Genomic DNA, 9714 nt, shown 5'->3' with positions numbered 1-9714 from the left:
ATCAACTTGAAACCTTTTAGGGTCATCAAATACATTCCCATGATGAACCATGTTAAGTTTGGCATTGATATCTTACAAAATAAAGAAATGATGAACCATTCACTTTTTTTTGGGACTATGTAATGCTAATGCTTAAAATATTCATAAAACATTTTTTTCTCATGGACTAAAAGTCAGATTCACTCAAAATGTGTTCTTTGGACTCATCACAATAGTCCCTAAAGAGTATGAGAAAATAATGTTGATGCATTCAAAGATGCCACACTATACCAGTAGATGTATATTAGCACATACACTAATATACTCAAATATGCAAAATAAATCTTCTAAAATCTTCTTCTCATGAATCAAAAGACCAAATGACACCACATTTGGAATGTATGCCCATGGTATGTATTATCTTAGTTTGAGAAAAGCTAATGGATTGTTCAAAAGATGGCTGAGTTATTGACAAATCATAAAATCAGATTTTACGTGTCCATTTAAACCACTGTAAATCATCTCCACAGTGGCCTATCAACTTGAAACTTGTAATCGCTATCATCGATGTCCCTTACATGAACCACACTGAAATTGATATCTCAAAAAACAAGGAAACTATTAATAACTCATTATTTGCATAATAGTCAAAATCATCTGCAATAATTTTCTCCTCATGAACCATACCTCAGATTCACTCCAGATTTTGTAAATAGACTCATGATTGCACATAAAGGAAGATAGTTCCTACCATTGTCTCACATCAGATACCGCGACTGCCGTCTGCACTGATCTGTCTAATAACTCTAAAACACTCATGGGATAGCTAAAAAGAAGTCTGGCTACAATATGCAATATGCAAGCTGACATCATCCACTGGGTGAAAAAGGTCCATACATGACACGTTTCGATATTATAAAGAATACAGACCATTTCCAATGCATATTTTGAGTTGATATGCACCATATCCTGTGGATATGCACCATATCTTGGCAAATTCTGAATCCAGATGTGTCTTTTTGTCATGAATCCCGCTTCCTGAGTCTGTTTCTGCCTGTGTTGCCTGTTTTCTGTCCTGGAGTCTATTTCCTGAGGTTCCTGAACGCACCCTGTCTGGTTGCCGGGCGACGAAGCTAGGCGGGAGATCTCTCTATTACCTGCACCTGCATCTCATCAGCTATCTGCACACCTGGTCCTGATCATCACCTCTCCACTTCATAAGCTCTGACCTGACATCCATTCCCTGCCGGATCGTTAGCCATGAACAGTATGTTGTGTCAGCGTATCAGCCTCAAAGTTACTAGAGTTAGTTTTGTTGTTTTGTACTTTTTGCTTACCGTGTACTTACCTCCGTTTACTCTGTCTACAGTTGTTCTCCTGGAACATTCACTCCACCCTTGCCTGGTCGTCGGTGGCTTCTGTGACATCATTGGATCTGCCTATTCACTTCCACCAACTCACCCCCGCTGCCCGCTCCGTCTCCTGGATTATCCTGCTTCCACATTTGAGTCGTTAAATAAATACTCCCCTTCTCTTTACTCACCTAGTCCTGGTCTGCTTCTGGGTTCTGCTTTAGAGAATCGTGACAGAACGATCCGGCCAAGGATGAACCCAGTGGACCTGGACTCCGTTCGCCATGCCATTACCCATCAGGAGAAGATGTTGGGACAACACAGCACGGCGCTACATGAGATAGCGTTGTCGGTTCGGAACATTTCTGCCAGTCTGACGAGTATACAGGCTCAGCTCAGTTTCCACCACCTGTTTCACTCCTCTCGCCTGCCGCTTCTGGAGCTGTTCCCTTCCGTGAGCCCAAGGTTCCGACGCCAGATAAGTACGAAGGGGATTTAGGAAGATGCCGTTCATTTCTTATGCAGTGTGGATTCGTTTTTGATCTGCAACCCAACTCTTACGCCACAGACAAGGCCAGGATAGCTTTTGTTATTGAACTGCTGCATGGAAGAGCTCTGGAGTGGGCTTCAGCCGTATGGGAACGACAGGACACCTGCATGGCGTCATACCAGGAGTTCACGGCAGAGATGAGGAAGCTTTTTGACAATCCAGTCCGAGGTAAGGACGCAGCTAAGCGTTTGTTCTCTCTTCGCCAAGGAGCTCGCAGTGTTGCAGACTTTGTTATCGAATTCAGGACATTGGCTGTGGAGAGTGGGTGGAATGAGGAGTCACTACAAGCGGTCTTTTATCAGGGGTTGTCGGAGCAACTCAAGGATGAGCTGATCTCTTATCCTGAGCCTAGTGACCTGGACAGTTTGGTAGCATTAGCTATTCGGGTGGATAACAGAGTCCGAGAGAGAAGGAGGGAGAAGCAATGGGGTCCGTCCAATCACTCAGCTACTCGGTTACCATTCGGGTCGGGAAGTGGACCAGAACGAGCCGATCATTATTCACCACACGGGATTAGAGGGGTCCTGCCTCCAGATCCTGAACACATGCAAGTGGGGCGGCACGGGTTAACCAAGGAGGAGCGCCAACATAGACGTGAGACCAACAGCTGCCTCTACTGTGGTAACCCGGGACATTACATCTCCGCATGTCCCCAGCGCCCGTTAAACTGCCCGGCTCGCTAAGTTTGGGAGGACTTTTAGCGAGCCAGTTTCAACCTCTCAAGAGCCCTGTCAGACCCCGTTTTCCTGCAACCCTCATGAACAAGAATCCGAGTTTAGCGATTAACGCTCTTATCGATTCAGGTGCCGATGGCAGCTTTATGGACGCCGACTTGGTGGAACAGCTGGGGCTTTCCAAGGAGCAATTACCAGAAGCCATTGAAGCTATAACTCTGAACGGCAGTCTGCTGGCACGTATCACGAGGACTGAACCTGTTAAGATGCTGTTGTCAGGGAATCATTCAGAGGTTATCTCCTTCTTCATTCTGCCTTCTCCCCATGTTCCCCTGGTTCTTGGATACCCCTGCCTGAGAGAACACAATCCCACGTTTGATTGGGTGACTGGCAAGGTAACTAGTTGGAGCATTGAATGTCATGCTAACTGCCTTAAGACTGCCTGTTCCCATTCTGTTCCCAGTCAGGTCATTGATTCTACCCCCCCAGATTTGTCCCTGGTTCCTGAAACATATCACGATTTGGGTGAAGTGTTCAGTAAGCAGAAGGCTCTGTCACTTCCTCCCCACCGACCATATGATTGTGCCATTAACCTGTTCCCTGGAGCTGCCTATCCCAAGGGACGGTTATACAGTATCTCTCGACCTGAACGTGAAGCTTTGGAGACCTACATAAAGGAGTCTCTAGCTGCTGGTCTCATTCGTCCCTCGTCGTCACCTCTGGGGGAAGGATTATTTTTTGTGAGTAAGAAGGATGGCTCTCTTCGACCTTGTATTGATTATCGGGGTTTGAATGATATTACGGTCAAGAACAAGTATCCCCTGCCCTTGATGAGCTCTGCTTTTGACTCCTTACAGGGTGCTACTGTGTTCACTAAGCTGGATCTACGCAATGCGTATCATCTGGTCCGGATCAGAGAGGGGGACGAGTGGTTGACTGGTTTCAATACACCGATGGGTCATTTCGAGTATCAGGTGATGCCGTTTGGACTGACCAATGCTCCTGCAGTGTTCCAGAGTATGGTGAATGACATTCTGAGAGATATAATCTGTCTTTTTGTGTTCGTTTACCTGGATGACATTCTCATCTTCTCTAAGGAGCTTTCCAGCCACGTCCAGCATGTCAAGCAGGTTCTGCAGCGATTGTTGGAGAACCGCCTGTTTGTGAAGGCAGAGAAGTGTGATTTTCACACCCACACTACATCCTTCCTCGGGTACATAATCTCCAGGGGAGAGATTAAGATGGACCAAGAGAAGGTTAGGGCGGTTCTTGATTGGGCCCAGCCCGGTACGAGATTGCAGCTCCAGAGGTTTCTGGGGTTTGCGAATTTCTATCGTAGATTTATCCGTGATTACAGCCGTGTGGCCGCTCCATTAACTGCCCTGACTTCTAGCACCAGAACCTTCTGTTGGAATCCTGAGGCAGACCGAGCATTTCTGGACTTGAAGAGCCGATTCACCAACGCCCCGATTCTCTCTCAACCTGACACTTCCCGTCAGTTTGTGGGGGTTGGCGCCATCCTGTCCCAGCGAAGCTCCACTGACGGTAAACTCCATCCCTGCGCCTTCTACTCTCGTCGTCTGTCGCCTGCGGAGAGAAACTACGATGTGGTTAACCGGGAGCTTCTCGCTGTGAAACTTGCCTTGGAGGAGTGGCGCCACTGGTTGGAGGGGGCGGAGCAACCGTTTATTGTCTGGACTGACCACAAGAATCTTGCTTACGTGCAATCGGCTAGACGTCTCAACTCTTTTTGGACGCTTTAATTTTTCCCTGACATTCCGACCTGGTTCGAAGAACGGCAAGGCAGACGCCTTGTCCCGGATGTTCTCCAAGATGGAGGAGAGTGGGGCCAAGACTGAGACGATTCTTCCCCAGAACTTCGTCGTGGGAGCAGTTACGTGGAGGATTGAGGAGGAGGTTATGGCGGCCCTTCGGACGCAGCCCGGTCCCGGTAACGGTCCACCCGGTCGGTTGTTTGTGCCAGAGTCTGTCTGTTCTGCTGTCCTCCAATGGTCCCACGCCAGCAAGATGGCTTGTCACCCTGGCGTGGCTCGGACTATGGCGTTACTACGCAGACGATTTTGGTGGCCTGCCATGGGAGAAGATACCCGGAAGTTTGTTGCTGCCTGTCCAGTTTGTGCACAGAATAAGAGTACCAAATCGGCCCAGCTCGGGACTTCTTCACCCCCTACCTATTCCCCGGCGACCATGGTTGCATCTGGCCCTGGACTTTGTCACTGGGTTGCCCTCTTCTGATGGGAACACGGCCATTCTGACTATTGTGGACAGATTCAGCAAGTTCGCCCACTTTGTGCCCATCTCCAAGCTTCCCTCTGACTCGGAGACGTCCGAGATCCTTGTTAGGGAGGTTTTCAGGGTCCACGGGTTGCCCAGTGACATAGTTTCCGACGTGGTCCTCAGTTTACCTCTGCTGTCTGGAAATCCTTCTGTTTGGCCATTGGAGCTACAGTCAGTCTCACATCTGGATTTCACCTCCAATCTAATGGTCAGGCGGAGAGAGCCAACCAGAAGATGGAGTCCACGCTGCGCTGCCTTGTCTCCTCCAACCCCACCTCTTGGTTCTCTCAGTTGCCATGGGTCGAGTATGCCCATAATACTCTCCCTACTTCTGCCACTGGGATGTCTCCCTTCCAGTGCCTGTACGGCTACCAACCTCCCTTGTTTCCTTCTCAGGAGAAGGATCTCTCGGTTCCCTCTGTCCAGGCCCACATTCGTCATTGCCACCGGACCTGGCATCGAGCCAGAAAGGCCCTCAGAGTTTCTGACCGGTATCAGCTCCAGGCGAATCGTCGCCGTATTCCAGCCCCCGCTTATGCCGTCGGAGATAAGGTCTGGTTGGCTACACGGGATCTTCCTCTGCGGACTGAGTCGAAGAAACTGTCACCGAAGTTCAATGGTCCGTTTGTGGTGGAGAGAGTCATTAATCCTGTTGTGGTTCGACTCAAATTGCCTAGAATGCTCAGAGTCCATCCCACCTTTCATGTCTCCTGCCTCAAGCCTGTTCTCCTCAGTCCTCTGCTGCCCCCTCATCCTCCTCCTCCTCGGATGATCGGAGGTGGTCCTGTCTACACGGTGCGCCGCATCATGGATTCCAGACGGCGGGGCCGGGGTTTCCAGTATCTCGTGAACTGGGAGGGGTATGGTCCTGAGGAGAGGAGTTGGATTCCTCGGCGTCAGATCCTTGATGCTGACCTCCTTCGTGACTTCTACCGCCTCCATCCTGGTGCTCCGGGTAGTCCGCCCGGTGGCGTTCGTCGGAGGGGGGGTACTGTCATGAATCCCGCTTCCTGAGTCTGTTTCTGCCTGTGTTGCCTGTTTTCTGTCCTGGAGTCTGTTTCCTGAGGTTCCTGAACGCACCCTGTCTGGTTGCCGGGCAACGAAGCTAGGCGGGAGATCTCTCTATTACCCGCACCTGCATCTCATCAGCTATCTGCACACCTGGTCCTGATCATCACCTCTCCACTTCATAAGCTCTGACCTGACATCCATTCCCTGCCGGATCGTTAGCCATGAACAGTATGTTGTGTCAGCGTATCAGCCTCAAAGTTACTAGAGTTAGTTTTGTTGTTTTGTACTTTTTGCTTGCCGTGTACTTACCTCTGTTTACTCTGTCTACAGTTGTTCTCCCTGAACATTCACTCCACCCTTGCCTGGTCGTCGGTGGCTTCTGTGACATCATTGGATCTGCCTATTCACTTCCACCAACTCACCCCCGCTGCCCGCTCCGTCTCCTGGATTATCCTGCTTCCACATTTGAGTTGTTAAATAAATACTCCCCTTCTCTTTACTCACCTAGTCCTGGTCTGCTTCTGGGTTCTGCTCTAGAGAATCATGACACTTTTAGACATATATGATATTGGGATTACTCTGAATATCACACATGGACATTTCTTATGGCCGGATATGGACTCATTCAATATCCTGAGATATGCGACATCCTGTTTTCTCTCTTCATGTTGACAAATAATGACTGTATACATTGCATATGTGTTTTCTCAGCACATTCAAGATATGAAGCTATATTGATTACAGATATGCTTCTCTTGGCTGAGGTCCATATCCGGATCTTGATATGCTTTTCGATATGCGGAAAATAAGGATGATTTCTGAAGCATTTCTGAGTTTTCAGCACATGCTCAATTTGACAAATATGAAATCTATATTTTTCTTTCATGCACAAATCATTTTTGGATTCCCTCCGGAAGTCATACATGGTATGGCCAGATATTGACTCATTAGATATCCTGAGATAGGCCTATGTGGACATCTTATTTTCTCTATATGATGACAAATACTGACAGTAGGCCTACATAGTATATTTTCTCAGCATATACAGTGCATATGCTCTTAACTGAGGTTCATATCAGGATCTTGATTTGCATTTTGATATGCTAAATAAGGAAACATTTCTGATGCTTATTTGAGTTTTGAGGACATGCTCAATAATTTGAAAAATATTAAATCCATATAATTATTTCAGACACTAGCTATAATTTTGGTATTCTCTCTGGATAAAGGCATGCACAAACCATAAGCTATAAGCACTGTAACTGGGAGCCTAGCAACAAGAATCATGAATTTTCAGCTGTGGAGTTCCAACTGTCAATTTTGAATTTGGGCGCCACAAATTAGTGTGTAAACCGTGTTTAGTCGAACTGACAACTGGAGAAACAAGGAAGTGAGAAGCTGTTCAGAAAATACCTCAAAGAAGTTAACGCTAAAGTGAGTAGCTAATTTAAGATGTTTTACTTATTTTAGTAACGAGAATCAAGAACGCTAGCTAATCTGGCCAGTAGCCAGTAGGGTAAACGCTAACTGGTAGCCTAGCTAGTAAACAAATAATGAAATTGCCTTCCCTTTGGTGAAAAGTATAAGCTAGCCAGCTAACTAACTTAGCTAGCTAGCTAACTAACAACTTGGCTATCTAGCTAGCTTATTCCAGTTAGTTCTCATCGTGAATGAAGCAGTTAGAGTAGCTACCTTGTGGTATAGTTATGTGAAATGACAATATTTTCTTGCAATATTGACACAATTTTGATTCATGATTTATGCATTGACAGTTTGGAGTGGATCACAGACCAACACTAGCACCACGTTGGGTCTGGACTGCAAAGGACCGCCACTCACAATCCAATCTGCACCCATCGCATCCATAACAAACAGGGCAGTCAGGGGTATTGAGGGTGTGCAACTTTTATTTTCTGTTAAATAAATAAAATACATTTTTAGCAAAGATTGGCCTATGTTCGCATCTTTACAAAAACATGTGTTGTGATTCGAGCTCTGGATTTGCTTTGCTGCATTTTAAAAACAGAAATAGCCTTGGAAATAGCAACTTGGATTAAATATGACGATGTTTGCCTTTCCGTGCCTTGTATAGCCTACTACTGAATATGGCGCAAATGTATGCTCAGATATGTCACCTTCATGTGAAGAAGCACAATGATTTTCGGCACCTGCACAGGTAAAATTATTTGGCCGCTGAAGTCGGATTTAGCCCATTTTCAATCATTTACATTTACATTTACGTCATTTAGCAGACGCTCTTATCCAGAGCGACTTACAGTTAGTGCATACATTATTCTTTTTTTTATTTATTTTTTCCCATACTGGCCCCCCGTGGGAATCAGACATATGAGGATGAATATTACATATCATGTAAGGATATCTATTGAAATTATGCATTTAAATGTAAAAAATACAGGTACATAAATTATCAGGTAATGACTACAGATATGATACATTTCTGGAAATATGTGGATTCGTAAATGCCTAAGTATAGGCTTAGATATGTCACCATGTTGACACATACCCTTTCCGGAGTTAGAATATTCTACAAATATGTAAGCAGGTGCACGAATCAGGTGAATGTCTTGAACATATCTCATCCCAGATATCTCCCTGGGCTCATATGGTAGCAGGGAGATTTCTGAGGTCCGGATTGGATGCATGTAGAAACTGTCCCTTTACGGAGAATATGCTAGCTCCGTATATGAAATTAAGGACATGCGTATCTGGAGCATGTCTACTAATTATATATAATAAAATGTCAGATATCCAGAAATATATAGATAAAGATATCCCCTTATATTGACCCTTTTCCCCCAGTGCCCTTTCATCCTCAAAAGAGTCAGAGTTAATCTTACCAAAAACTATAAACCTGTAGCTAATATTTATGTTTACTCATGAGCAAGTCTTCACTACCCAATTCTACATCTAGCTAAGGTGTTTTGTGGTGGTAGAATCAGTATTTCTGAAATTCAAAATGTGCATAAATATTTCCTAGCCAATAGTAAGTGTTTGTTTGCTGGCTGAACTAATCTCAACTCAAGCCATATGAAATAAAAGGCAGGGATGCCAACAACGCCAGTTCACACACTCAATGCTGAATAATCCCTGAAGCTAGCTAGCTAGTGTAGTGAACTTCTAGCTAATGCACAAATTCGTTTTCATCATATCTGATCTGCCGTGATTAGTGCGGCGAGTTCTACAGCACAGCTGACTGCTCTATGCGACGTTATTGCGTTGGCCAAATGTTACAAAGTAGCGAGGCACAGTGGCAGCGGTCAGAGTCAGATCCATGCTAATTTCTGAGAACAGTCCCATAACTTTGGTGCCTTAAAACTTCATCAACAAGCTGGCAAACTATCTACCATATGGCCATTCAAACAAGCTTGCACTTTGCTGCTAGCTGGAGCATGGTTTGGTTTGCCGTAGTATCCAGGGCATCTATAGCTACCGAGAGCGGAGTGATTTTCAGAATTAGGAACTAGTGTTAGGCGGATAAGCAAAATCGCGATTTTGAGATGTGTTCCACGTCCTACAAGACAGATCAGTTGAGGGACGAGCGTTGCGATCTGATGTAAGAAAATGAGTTCCTACATGATGGAGTGCTTGCTTTGTTATGTAACTGATCTTGTGTCCTTTCTGTCATCCTGTGAACCCCGTTCATTGCTGCTCGCAGTTATGTTAATGTTTTGTATTCTAATTATATTTTCTGTCAAGTCAGTTGACTGTGTGTAAAATGCAACAACTGTGTGTAAAATAGAAATAAATACAACTGCATGTTTTCACTATAAATGCCAAAAAACATTGTTCATGTCATGACAGTCCCAATAACCTGGAATGTTATAATGTG

Source organism: Coregonus lavaretus (assembly GCF_964263955.1).
Source record: "Coregonus lavaretus genome assembly, chromosome: 12".
Classification (NCBI taxonomy): Eukaryota; Metazoa; Chordata; class Actinopteri; order Salmoniformes; family Salmonidae; genus Coregonus; species Coregonus lavaretus.
The sequence above is the reverse complement of the archived record's forward strand: the minus strand, read 5'-3'. Positions refer to the sequence as shown.